This window comes from Eretmochelys imbricata, chromosome 2 (genome assembly GCF_965152235.1).
Source record: "Eretmochelys imbricata isolate rEreImb1 chromosome 2, rEreImb1.hap1, whole genome shotgun sequence".
In the NCBI taxonomy this organism is placed as follows: domain Eukaryota; kingdom Metazoa; phylum Chordata; order Testudines; family Cheloniidae; genus Eretmochelys; species Eretmochelys imbricata.
The window spans coordinates 208,349,388-208,363,063 of NC_135573.1; positions in this window are offsets into that span (position 1 = coordinate 208,349,388).

Here is a 13,676-nt window from a genome sequence, read left to right on the forward strand (position 1 = left end):
GAGCTGCCAACACTTTAAAAAAAAACAAAACAAAAAATGGTTGCCAGAGGCAATCATCCAAATGAATTCGGGACCAGAGGACTGCTAGGTTCCTCAGCTCCTGAAAGATGTCGTGTCTCTTCTACTGGAATTTAGCATGGCTGTCTTACCGCCAGTTGGAAAACTTCCAACTTCAGACCAGACTGCAGAAGCATCTGTTAAACTTTTTGCTGAAACTATTTTGAAACTAGAGTTAGAAACTATTTTGTTTCCCATATTGGGACAGAGGCGAGGGAGTGGCTGCAGGGTTTCACAAGTCCTAAAGCTCTTCTCTAGTTTTTACCTAATAGAGTATTGCTACAGTGTTTGAGAAGCCTTCCCATTGCACCCCCGGCCAGTTTTTTCTGCTCCTGGAGTTGTTCCAACGTGCAGCAGGATTTTTCAACAATGCTACACCCCAGTCCACCCTTCTGTCCCCTTTTAATGTTTAAATTGTGATTCATGTTTTTATTTTAATGAGTGCAAATAAAGACCAGATAAACACTGGTATAGTCCTAAATTATTGAATGTTAATTTCACAATTTACAGCCATATACATTAACACACACTTTATGTGTATATATAGTGGGTATAGCGTGATTGCCATTATAAAAAGACACTTGCCAACTGTGGCCATAGGTTTCTAGTCTCAGTATCTCAAATACTACTGTGCAAGCAAATGCTGACTTTTTAAGGATGACTATTTAAGCTGAGATGTAGTGCTGGACGGGAGTAAGATTAAAGAATGATCCACTGGAGGCAGGTGCATAGCCCTGTATTGATTTAAGAGTGTTAACTATATAAAAAATGTTCAGGCAGTGCTTTCAACATCCCCCAACAAAATAGACACCTTTAATTTGTTTATGGCTCTTGATAAGCTATCAGCTGGACTTCATTCACACTTGTATGTGGCACCCTAGAATTTCAACAGCTTATTTTTCATCGGCATAGCCTTTGTCACGTAGCATGTTGTTCCTTGGTTGTTACCCAGCAAATACCTTCAGGTTGGACAATAGAGCAACAAGAACTGAACTGGAAAAACAATCTTCCTGGAAGCAAATAATCAATGTCATTTTTGCTGGTTTTCTGAGTTAAATTTTTATTTTTTAAACAAAACCTGTAAATCAGCAGCATAACAGCAGCATCGATGTAGTATAGGTTTATATTTATTTATAGGTACTCTTACTGGGTACTCTTATAAATCAGTCTGGTTTTGAGGGGAGTGAAAAACTTGGCAAACAAATGGCACATGTAAACCAACCATTTTGTTTAGGGTTATTCTAACAAGTTTGTGAACTAAGACTCTGCCAGCTCGGTTTCTCTATAGGCACGTCACAAGATGTGCAACTTCAGCATGTCACAATACATCCAGCTTGTTTGGGTTTCTCCATATCTTCCATAAAGACTAAGTAGCACCACCCTGCTTTATATGCTGTATTATAATGTTGATGGGCTCGTACTTATGTCTCACTCATACTGTGATCTAAGAAAGGGCTGGTCTATACTAACACTGTAAGTCTATCTAAGTTATGCTAGTTCAGTTATGTACATTATGTAACCGAAGTCGACATAATTTAGGGCAGTGTAGACACTGCTGTAAGTCAACCTATGTCAACAGGAGAGCGCTCTCTCATCGACACAGCTTCCGCCCTTCGAGGAGGTGGACTGCAGATGTCAACGGGAGAGTGCTCGCCTGTCATCGACTTGTGGATGGGGGGAAGCGGTAGATGTGGTCTATCTTGACTTCAGTAAAGCTTTTGAAACTGTCTCATCTGACCTTCTCGTGAACAAACTAGGAAAATGCAACCTAGATGGAGCTACTATAAGGTGGATGCAAAACTGGTTGGAAAACAGTTCCCAGAGAGTAGTTATCAGTTGTTCAGTCATGCTCGAAGGGTATAACGAGTGGGGTCCCCTAGGGATCGGTTCTGGGTCTGGTTCTGTTCAATATTTTCATCAATGATTTAGATAATGGCATAGAGAGTACACTTATAAAGTTTGCGGACAATACCAAGCTGCGAGGGGTTGCAAGTGCTTTGGAGGGTAGGATTAAAATTAAAAATTTTGGACAAACTAGAGAAAGTCTTAAGTAAACAGGATGAAATTCAATAAGGACAAATGCAAAGTACTCCACTTAGGAAGGAACAATCAGTTGCACACATACAAAATGGGAAATGACTGCCTAGGAAGGAGTACTGCGGAAAGGGATCTGGGAGTCATAGTGGACCACAAGCTAAATGAGTCAACAGTGTAACACTGTTGCGAAAAAAAGCAAACATCATTCTGGGATGTATTAGCAGGAGTGTTGTAAGCAAGGCCCGAGAAGTCATTCTTCTGCTCTACTCCATGCTTATTAGGCCTCAACTGGAGTATTGTGTCCAGTTCTGGGCACCACATTTGCAGGGGTGGGAAGAGGCGGGGCAGGGGCAGGGGCAGCTTTCCTGGCTAGCTCAGTTGGCTGGGGGATCGGGCTGGCCACTGGAGCAGCACGCAGCTGCATAGGGCACCAGGAAATTTGGAGCAATTTGGTGCCCCAAATTTCCTGGTGCCCAATGCAGCTGCGTAGTTTGTATATGGGTAAGGATGGCCCTTGTGTCAATTTAGTTGGTAGTGTAGACATGGCCAAAGAGACAAAAAATACAATTGTCTGTTACACAATTTAGTTTCTCTCTGCCGCCTCTCCTGCCTGGACACCCATCCCTATCCCAGTGTACCAGTGGAAAACTCTCTCTCTCGCTCTCTCCATTCAAAATCATCCCCAAAACTCACTGCTCAAAGGCCCACAAATGCTGTCATGTTAGTAAATGCTAAGCCCACTGTACTATTTTAAACCAAGTAAGCTATGTTTAAAGGCCTGCTTCTGACCCTCTCCCTCACTTTGAGTATTTCCTTACTTCTAGAGTAGTTGCAAAATCAATGTACTATCCAGAAATGAGTAAGGTATTGTTCAGGGTGAGTAAGGGTGGCAGAAATCGATCCTAAATTAGCACCATCCTCTGATCTGCATTCTTGTATTATCTGTTTAGGGGATAAGCTCCTCAGGGCAGGGACTCTACCTTCTTTTGTTAACCCAGAAAGGGTATTCAACAGGGAGCTACCGAATTTAGCTACCAGCCCCCATCCTACAGACTCATACTTCTCCTGCATCTGTCACTGGGGGTGATATTCATGGGAATAACACAAAGCAAACAGGATATAAAATACAAACAAGGTCAAATTTATTAAACAGGACTCCCAACTAAATAACAGTTCACATTGACGGGTAACACAAAGCACTCGGTTGTTAATTCAACAGATTGGCCTTAAACCAAGGTCCCCAAACAAACATAAGGTAGGTATACAACTAATTCAGGTAAGTCAGTACATCACTGGATCACAGGCTATCATGGACAGAGAACACACACACAGATCCAGGGCCACAGCAGGTCACCAACAACATCAGGAACCAAAGACCACATGACACAGGATTCAGGAGCGGACACACTCAGGATCAGAAACAGGAATGGCAGGCAGATCTTCTTTTGTTGACAAGTAGTCTTGGCTAGGACACCCTAAACACTGGACTGCCAACAGGACTGACAGTCTCTGGCACTGGCTGCACAAATTTTTTAAGCCCTCTTGTTACTGAGCAGATTACCTACGTCACATGGCACCATCTTTCCCACCTTAACTGAAAAGGGCACCAACTGGCCCAACAAGAAGTGGTACCAAGATGGTGGACAAACCACAATGTAAACAAAATGATGATTTTTAAAAATTCTCTCTACACCTTAGGCCTTGTCTGTACTACCGGGATAAGTGGACCTAAATTATGCTACTCCAGCTACGTGAATAACTTAGCTGGAGTCAACATAGCTTAGGTCGACTTACTGCAGTGTCTTCACTGTGCTGCGTCGACGGGAGACGCACTCCCATTGACTTACCTTACTCCTCTTGCTCTGGTGGAGTACCGGAGTTGACCGAATCTAAATTTAAAATCGAAATCACATTTAGAGTGCTCTGCCATTGATTTAGCGGGTCTTCACTAGACCTGCTTTATCGATCGCAGCAGCCTCAATCCCTGGTAAGTGTAGACATGGCCCTAGTTTTGTACAGCTTGGGCTATGTTGCTCATGCTTAACAAATAATCAATACACAGTGCCAAATCCCGCTTTGAGAAGTACATCCAGTATCTCCAGATTAACCTTACTGAAGTCATCTGGGATTCACAACCATATAAATGAAAGCAGAATTTGGCCCATAATACAAACTGATGAAAGCCAGCTCCTCGACAGAATTTGGCTCCTATTGCAATCACTAGGGGCTAGTGGTACTATTGGAAAGATGAGTGAAGTTAAAATGGAATGTAAATAGATTTCTCAGCCATCAATAACTCTGCTATTCTCAGTACCGTCCAGGCTGCTACTGAGGGCAATCCTCCACTGAGTAAGGTCTTAAGCTAACAAGCGGTTACAAAGTCCCAGATCATCAAAAGTAAGTAGGCTCCCTCTTCCATTGAAACCTTTGCGGATCTGAGCCAAAATGTTAACTAGCTTTCCCGTTAAAACTTAATAAATGCCTAAATGTATCACCAATTGCATTATTGTATGTTGCAGCTGTTATAAACAATTCCTGCAGCTTCTAATTTTGAGAACAATAAAACAAGTTTAGCTGAACCCAGATGTAAACAGTTGTCATGTATTAAAGATTATTTTAAATGGTTATTTTTATACAAATTCTTTCCGTACTTGTTACTGTTTTGAGCTTTGTACAATTTTGTTTTACATGAGAACTTTTGGGAGTTGATCTACAAGAGAGGGGGAGCTTTCTCAGTTCTGCTGAGTTCAGTGGGAGTTGAGCATACTTGGAATCTCTCAGGATCATGTCCTTTCTTGGTTTTTTTTGCTAGTTCCTATGTTTCGAAAAGTGTATTGTGTATGTCTGAGCTATTACAAATATTATACTGTTAAAAAAATTAAAAGATGTATTTGATTTTCAGTGGGGCACTAGAGACTGGACACTATTCAAGGAAGGTATTTTATTCATTACAGTTATCACGACTGTCTATTTTGAAGACACTACTTCCATAGTCAGAATCATTTCTGCCTCTTCATTTGCTGTAAAAATACTGGATCATCCTACTGTGTAATTTATGGCTTGTTTTCTCTCTCTAACCAGATTAGCTAGATGTTAATAAATATTACATATGAAAGGTCACAGAACATCCTCATTTTTGTTCAGATTTATTTCAGCTGTCATTTATACAGACGCCAACAATTCTATCTGCTGTAATGCCTTATGATTTTATACTTTCCAAAATCGACAGGCTGGAAGTACTCTCGTCTGGTGGAGCTGATGCATCCCTTCCACAATCCCCCTAGGACTTAACTTTGCCATTCCCCAGCAAGGTCTACGTTGACTGTTTACCCTTATCTGCATACATTATAAAACACGACATCATGGATATTATGCTGAGGAGGGAATGGAAGAAAAATCACAGAATACATACATTTACACCAAAGAGAAACTTAATCTTAATGAGAATGATCAATAGAAAAATGCACAGCCCAGAAATATGCTATAACACAGCTAGAGAGACCACAGTCTTCACATTCTATCGGCAACAAAACCTTTAAACATAAAACTAGTACTTATGGCTGCAGAGAGAACATGAATGTGAACCAGTACAGTGCTTTCTTCTTGAGTCCACACACAGATACTGAATCAATAGCACTATGGTGGAAATCTTGCCCTTCCTTTTATGGGTGCAGGGGTCCTGAGATGTAGTTTGGTTGCACAGGGGATGGGTGGAATGGGATGTGGCGAGCCCATACAGATGGAATATACTCTGATCAGCCCGGAGCACAGCTCTGCTCCATTTCCTACACCTGCTTGTAGAGAGGGCTTTGGGGGCATGCCATGGTAGAGCTGGGAGTGTGATCACTGAATTCACTACCATAACATTACAGTGATTTCACTCTGCAGAACAAGCATAGGAGCCCAAGGTAAGTATGGCTACAGTGAGTGAGAATTCTTTCCTGCTAGTTCCCTTAGGGAAATCCAGCCACTTTGGCCACATGCTGGATTGAGGATTTGGCCTTATGTCAGTGAACTACCCCTGGTTCATATCAGTGAGGTGTTAACATCTTCATGATCATTTAAATGGTAGCTATTTCATTGCTGATTATGTTGATAGAAACATCAGCTAATGTACTTGAGCCAGTGTGGCTGGAGGAATTGTAAAGAACATTTCACAGAAGCAAACGTTTTTTTATAAAATATTTGATTGGGGGGTGAGAGCAGCAGGATCTTCAAAGCTCAAGAGGAATAGGGAGCAGAGACTGAAGACCTAAGGGGAAAGGAAGATGTGGGAGAAGAGATGAGGGGAGGGAGTAGAGAAATGTGACAATTTGAGGAGGAAGATGAAAGTGGGGTTTTTTTTTTAAGAATACAAAAGACAACTTGCAGACAACTTACTAGACTAGACAATGTATTAATGTGTTGTATGTGTGTTGAGTTAATGGGCATTAAAAATGTCAGACTTCACAAAACATTTCCACATAGCCTATAGGATTAAATTCTGCAGCTTGTGGTATAGTTTCTACAGATTGCCAATGGCCATCATAATAGACCAAGCATCAGCAGTGTACATAAACAACACAATACACAGTTCCTACTTCTTAGGAGCTTCCAGTCTAAACTGGACACAACACTTTCATGAGCCACATTTGCTGTACTTACGCTATATTCTCCAAGTGTCCTACAGTAGTCTCCATTTTAAAAGTCAGCTTTTGCTACACGATGACTTGAGATGCTCCTACTACTGCCGCTAAATAGAAGGATACATTTTGACATTCGAGATACTCTAGCTCTATATAAAGAAAAGGAGTACTTGTGGCACCTTAGAGACTAACCAATTTATTTGAGCATAAGGTTTCGTGAGCTACAGCTCACTTCATCGGATGCATCCGTTGCATCTGATGAAGTGAGCTGTAGCTCATGAAAGCTTATGCTCAAATAAATTGGTTAGTTTCTAAGGTGCCACAAGTACTCCTTTTCTTTTTGCAAATACAGACTAACACGGCTGTTACTCTGAAACCTAGCTCTGTATAGGAGCTCTTTGCAAATGTTAAGTTTTTAATAAAATCATTTTAAGTTTCCTATCTTGCAAATGCTTATGTCCATGCTTAATTTAAAACACATGACTTAGTTCCATTGGGTTATGCATGTGCACAAGAATTGTTAGGACCAGGGCCTGTCTGTAAATCAGGTCAAGTAGAAAGCCTGGATGCTGTAATATATCACTATTTGGTGTATGCTTCTGACTTTTTCCCCGGTATCTGCAACATGACTCTTTATTTGTTACTGAGAAGAACTAGTTCCCAATATTGTGGGTCAGAGTCTCAAATTATATAAAACAGCATAGCTGCATTGAACTCAATGGAACTGTGCTGATTTACACCTGAGGATTTGGCCCCTTGAATTTATCAATGTAATTTTTACAATTTTTGGAAAAACAAAACAGTTAATACCTAGAATAGAAGAACTTGTACATAGAGTAATTTACACCAGATGAAGTTCTGGTCTGTACCTCCACAGACTTCAACAGTGATTCAACTTCTTGTAACTTGTTGAGACATTACTTTCTCTTATTAAGCCTTATTTAAAATGTTTCCTGTAATTCCATCTTAACTTCTGTTGCCCCAAGGCCAACGAGAGTCCTCAGAAAAGAATTATATTTGCATAATTAACAATACTTTTCTTTTACCAAAAATTGAGTTAGAGGTATCACCAAACATATCATTACTGGAATATTTAAAAATGGCATGAAAAGATTTGATCTTGAGCAAAAGACTGCACTAGAAACTAGTTTAAAAAGAAGTATTACAATAGGTGGCTTGAAACTTATTTTTCTCTTTGTTTCTTGTCAGAACATCGCTGCAATGTCTGGAATTTTGGAAGGATTACATAGATTTATCACTAGACAGGATTCTGTCTAACAGCTAACAGAGAGAAGTGATTGTGAAATGGTGCCAGACACAAAAGTAAACAGTGGTGGTCAAACTGAAGATGGAGTGAAGTCAAGAGATCATCCTTCTTGTATTCAATGTATGCTGCTTACCCATTAGTCAAACAAATAAATCTTCTGGAAGCAGCTAAAGACAGAATTGTTAAATAGCTTTGAAAAAGACAGCATTTTCTTAAAGGTTTTAAAATTCTGATCTTAATCCTGCAATCCTTCCTCAGGCAAAGCCCCTACAGATTCCAACGGAGGCTTTGGCCAAGTAAGGACTATCTGAGGAGGCCAATAACAACAAGTGTAATTTATTTTTAAAGGAAAATAAAATTATATCGTGATCTGATTTAGTTCTGTATATATCAAAACATGGCAAACCCACTCCCTTCTCTGTCCTAAACTGCTACCTAGCCTTCTTTCAGAAAATAAACAAAATCCAGACTTTTGTGCCTGCCAGATTAAATGTTGGGGCAGGGAGGACAAAAGGAGGCTAGCAGAAGATGGATGCTCATTTCCTAGTTAGCCACTGCAGTGCTTGTCCAAAAAAAGTTGACTGCTTCAGTGTGTTTAAGCGATAGAAACTCTGCCTCAAACAAACTCATTCTGTTTGTCCTATTGTACAGTGAGGGTCTTTTGTTCAGGGATACTTGAAAGGAGTTCAACTGTCTTTATTCAGAAAATAATTTAAACCTTCCGTGACAGGGTGCTGAGCAGAAAGACTGCAGAATCAGCCCCCTGCCACGCCAGCCCCATTTACGTGAATAAAGTGGAGCTGGCTGGAAGGAACATTGCCCTAATTGGGGAATGAGAGCCAGCTGCCAGCCCAATTAGCCCAGGGCTATATAAGAGGCTGGGAAGAAGGATGCTTGTCTGGCTGGCTGGCGGGCATGCCCGCCCAGGTTCAGACACCAGGAACCCAGAGCTATGAACGTTGTATGGTGATGAAGGTGGTGGGAGCATAAACTTGTAAATAAAAGCACCAGTGGTTTCAGAACCCAAGGTCTCTAAGTGACTTTATCTGAGCCTAGCAGAGGCAGGAGCCAGGAGAGCTCTGTTACACCTCCTTCCAACCAAATTTGCAGCTGGTAAAAGAGGCCCTGATAGTAATTAATCAGTTTTGCACAGCTCTTTGAATATGTAAAGTACTCCAGAAATGCTATGTTATTACTTTTTCATTAATACTGGGCTGACGAGGGTGCACACAAATGACAGTGTTTACCCACAACTTTGAAATGACAAGGAAAAAAAGGACATATAAAATTCATGGAAATTAAGTATGTGGGCAGGAAGTGCTGGTAAAGAGAACAAGGGAGCACTCACTTTGCCTGTACTAGTTAACCATTTGTTCCTGTTAGCTTAACACTGGCTAGCAGGAAACAACTTGTCTTCCCCCTCAGTCAAAGGCTGCGTCACTCCTCTCCTGATGCACATCCAGTAATTCCTGGAGGGCCGTGGCTCTGCCTCATCAGTCCAGGCTTAGACCTGTTCCATGGAAGGTAGTATGTCTCCAACTGCTGCAAAGTGAAAAGGCCACAGCCACCCATAAGAAAGCCATTGATGGAGGCTACTTGCATCACCTTCTTCAGCAGCCATTCATCTGCTTACCTTCCAACCTACCCCTCTATTCAGCTCTGCAGAAAGCTCAAAAGGAGAGAGGAGCTGGGGAGCATTTGTTTGAATCCTGTGACTGAACACCCAGCTTACGCTGTAAACTCTTTGAGGAGGGACTCTCCCTTTGCTCTAGGCTTGCATAGTGTCTAGGTACTACTGCAATAGAAATAGGCTAGGCAGAATTAGATTTTTTTTTATAATTGACTGTTTTTAAGCACATTCTTATCAATTTAAATTTTCACAGTTGTGCAAAATGCTGGGTTTTAAGGATTTTTTATTTTTATTTATTTAAATTTTCACCATTTGAGGAAATTATGTGGGGGGTGGGTTTATCCGACTATGAGGGGAGTAAGACAATTGTTTAATGACAGTAAAGTTAAAGCTGTATAACCATTAAACAAACTGTCAACATCACGTGAAAATACACAAAGTAAATAGATTTGCATCAAATTCTTACTTTGCTTATCTATACATTTCAATTAGCAATGGCAGTATTTTTTCCTGGCTTCTGTGTAGGGTAAAATTGAGATTACTGACATTTACCAATAAAAATGTTATCTGTTCAAACCTAAATATAAATAGTAATAATTATCTGGAATGGGGCAGTTTTGGCCATTTCCACTATTCCACTGGCATACTGAGGTGGTTGTTAAATATCTCCCCATCTGCTTCCTCACAGGTAGCCTCTTTGGTTTCCAATTTAGGTCCTGTGTATTTGTTCATCATACCTGGTATCTAATTTCCCACTCAATTGGCAACGCTTGTAATTTTCAGCAATATGCCTCCAGTGTTGCCAGCTCTTCTTACTTTATAGCAAGTCTCACAATATTTGGTGCGTGAAGCCCCAGCTCCTGGAATCATGTAATTATGCAAGAATCTCAACTTCGATATAAAAGGAAACAATAAGTGAGTTATTGTTGAGAAGAAAAGCTTGAAAACTTGATCCAAGTGCCCCCTAAAGCCTCAGAACCGGATGACAATTATTTCAAATCCCATGATTTTTTTAAGATGATGCTTGATTTTCAAACATTTGAGGTTGGTAAGTCTGTGTCCCATATCTCTGTGCTGCAAACATTATCAGCTTATGAACTTTTACACTTTAGACACTAGGTGTCATCAGAGCACATGCCAATTCTGCAGTGACAGGGAAGAATTGGTTGTGGTCTGTGTAGAAAAGAGACTGAGGAAGATGAGAGAGAGCGAAAGAAAGGATTTTATTGAAGAAAATGGGAGAAGGAGAAAACATGACACAAAGAATGAAAATGGGGAAGGGAAAGGGAGAGAAAAGAATCGAGTAACATAAATGTTATAACAAAATAATTATGTAATAACCTACTCTGTGTTGTTATAATCATATTATTAAATAATTATAGTGCAGGAGCACCTAAAGGCCACAACCAGGTTCCGCCCCATTGTGCTAGATATTATACAAATACATAATTGTAACAGTCATTGCACCAAAGAACACAGAGTCCCAAAGATATATTGGTGGTGAAATATAAATATGAATGGCCTGATTTTCAGACATGCTGAGCACCCACAACTCCAGTTGGAGTTAACAGCTTGGATTCTCAGCACTTTTGGAAATCAAACCCTAATATTTCTTATTCTAGTATAGTCTGTCATTTACTTCATAAACTATGTGAAGGCAATCTCCTAAATATATAAGACAGAAGAAGAAAGGAAAAAGTAATTGCTTATAATCTTTAGAGATACTGTCAAGAAGTTTGGTTCCAAATTTTAATCTAGTATATTTGCAAAAATTCTTATCTTCTGGTGTGGAATATTTAAATACTTTGGATTTTTTTTTACATTTATGTAGGACCTACATAAAAATGTTTTGTGCTCTTTTCTATTGTCTTCATAGCTATTCCTTTTGCTTTATTTATGTTAAAATCCTATATCTTGGACAATGCAGCTTTCAGGTGGTCCTTAATAAAACATTAAAAAGACCAGATGGTTCTTAATAAGGTATTATTTAAGCAACCTTGGAAGTAGGCAAGAAACATTATCCATACCTAACCCTTAATTTACCACTGTTACACAGGAAATAAAGAGGACATTTCTATGTTTTATATTTAGTCCATGTTTTATGGTTTTAGTATCACTTAGCTACTGAAGGATTGAGTTTACCAGACCTATTATCACATATGCTTTCCATTATATTATATGAGAGGCACAGCTGGATGGTTCCTAAAGCAACCCGCAAGCAAAACACTATGCCACTTACTAGGAAGGAACCATCTTCTTTCTGACACATTTGATCAATCTCCTTCAATCATCTGATCTAAGAACCATCATATTTTTGGGTCTTCAAGAGTAGATCTTTAAAAAGGTCTAGCAATCTCAAAATCCCATCTCTAATCCTCTCCAACCTTTCCTTGAGGAAGAGGAAAAAAAGTTTTAGCAATGATATGTGGGAGTCCAACAATATAATGTACTTCTCAGCTATAACTAAATATTGTAACTTCTTTCTCAAAGCCAAGTTCAACACCTCAGACACAAGCGGTGACTTCTGCATTACATTGAAATCAACTAACAAAACTATATTGAAGTACATTCATCTGTCTATCTAGGCTCCTTTATGTCCATCATCACCATAGTATCCAAGTGCCTTCTGCTTGAAAAGATTTGTAAACAATTCTCTTTCCCTTTTCCTCCTCCTGTAAGGGAGTCAATAAGCACATAAGAAAATTTGTCAAAATAGCTCCTAAATGTCTTCTGCCTCTAACCTCCTTCATTGGCTTTTCAACCACTGTGTCCGTGAGACATACACTACAACTAACAGCAATGGTGGGAAATTTTTTCAAAAAAATCTTAGATTCTTCCTAGTAAACAAAACAAGCAAGGTTTGGGGGTTCTTTGTTTTTTAATGAAAAACTATTCTGATATTTTTCATATGAAATGAAAAAGCCAAATCGGGGGAGGGAGGGGCACCCAATTGCTCATTTCTTTGTTGGTTATCTTTAAACAGGAAATTTGCTCCACAAAACAGCCTTAAATTCTAAATAAAAACCCAAAATGTCCCCCGTCTTTCTACTTCATCCCACTTCCCAGAAGGAATCTAGACCAGTGGAGCCTTCTCCAGCCACTTTGATGGCTGAAGAGGCCTGAAATGGAACCACAAAGAGCTTTGCAAGATTTTTTAAACTCTTATTAGAAAGAAATCATGCAGCATATATATATTAATTATTCTCTAATAGGCACAGATGCAGATGGAAAGACCTCTGAATGACCATTAATAGGACTTTTATTCAGTACATATTAATACATGCACATAATTAAAGGATTGAAGAGAAGTACAAGTCAGGCCATAGATCTACAGTACTGACTATTTTCTGTCTAAGCAATTTCCCTTTGCAGAAAATTTTGTCCTTACATCAGTGATTGAAAAATAAATCAGTGTGATACTATTATATAAAATAAAAATATAAGCTGTAGCATTAATCAGTTCAAGGAAATAATCTTTCTACAATACTGACACCTGGTGGCTTTTAAATCTTATTTACTCTTTTACCATAGTTCAGACACAATGTGAGAGGATTCTCACACCAAGGCATTTGAGGAACATCTTAACACTTTTGAATTTTTCACTTCAGACTTCTCTGCCTGCATATTGTATGGGTCACTATTTACAGGTGAAGTGTACTTTCCATTGGTGAAATTTTGAGATGTAACTTTTTCAGTTCTTGATCAGCTTGCTTCATTTTGTCTCCTTTTTTTGTTTGTTTGATTTTTGTTTTTCATTTGGGTGATGTAACCGATTGGGTTACATCCCTGTCCTTTGCTGAATGTTGTTCTATCCTGTGCCACACTGACCACACGTTTACAGTTTTGTTCTGGTTCAGCTAGTAGTGCCTTTCTTTCATGCAGCTCTATACAATGGACTTCAAGCGTCTGCTGTTGGTGTCCAGCACCTTCAAGAAGTTCAGAATGTGGCAAGGAGATTCTTACACAGGCTACTCTGATAGTCTGTATTTCCTCAGCGCCTTGGCCACTGTGTTGGCTTCTTGTTCACCAGTGAAGTAATTTCATAAGAATGACCACACTG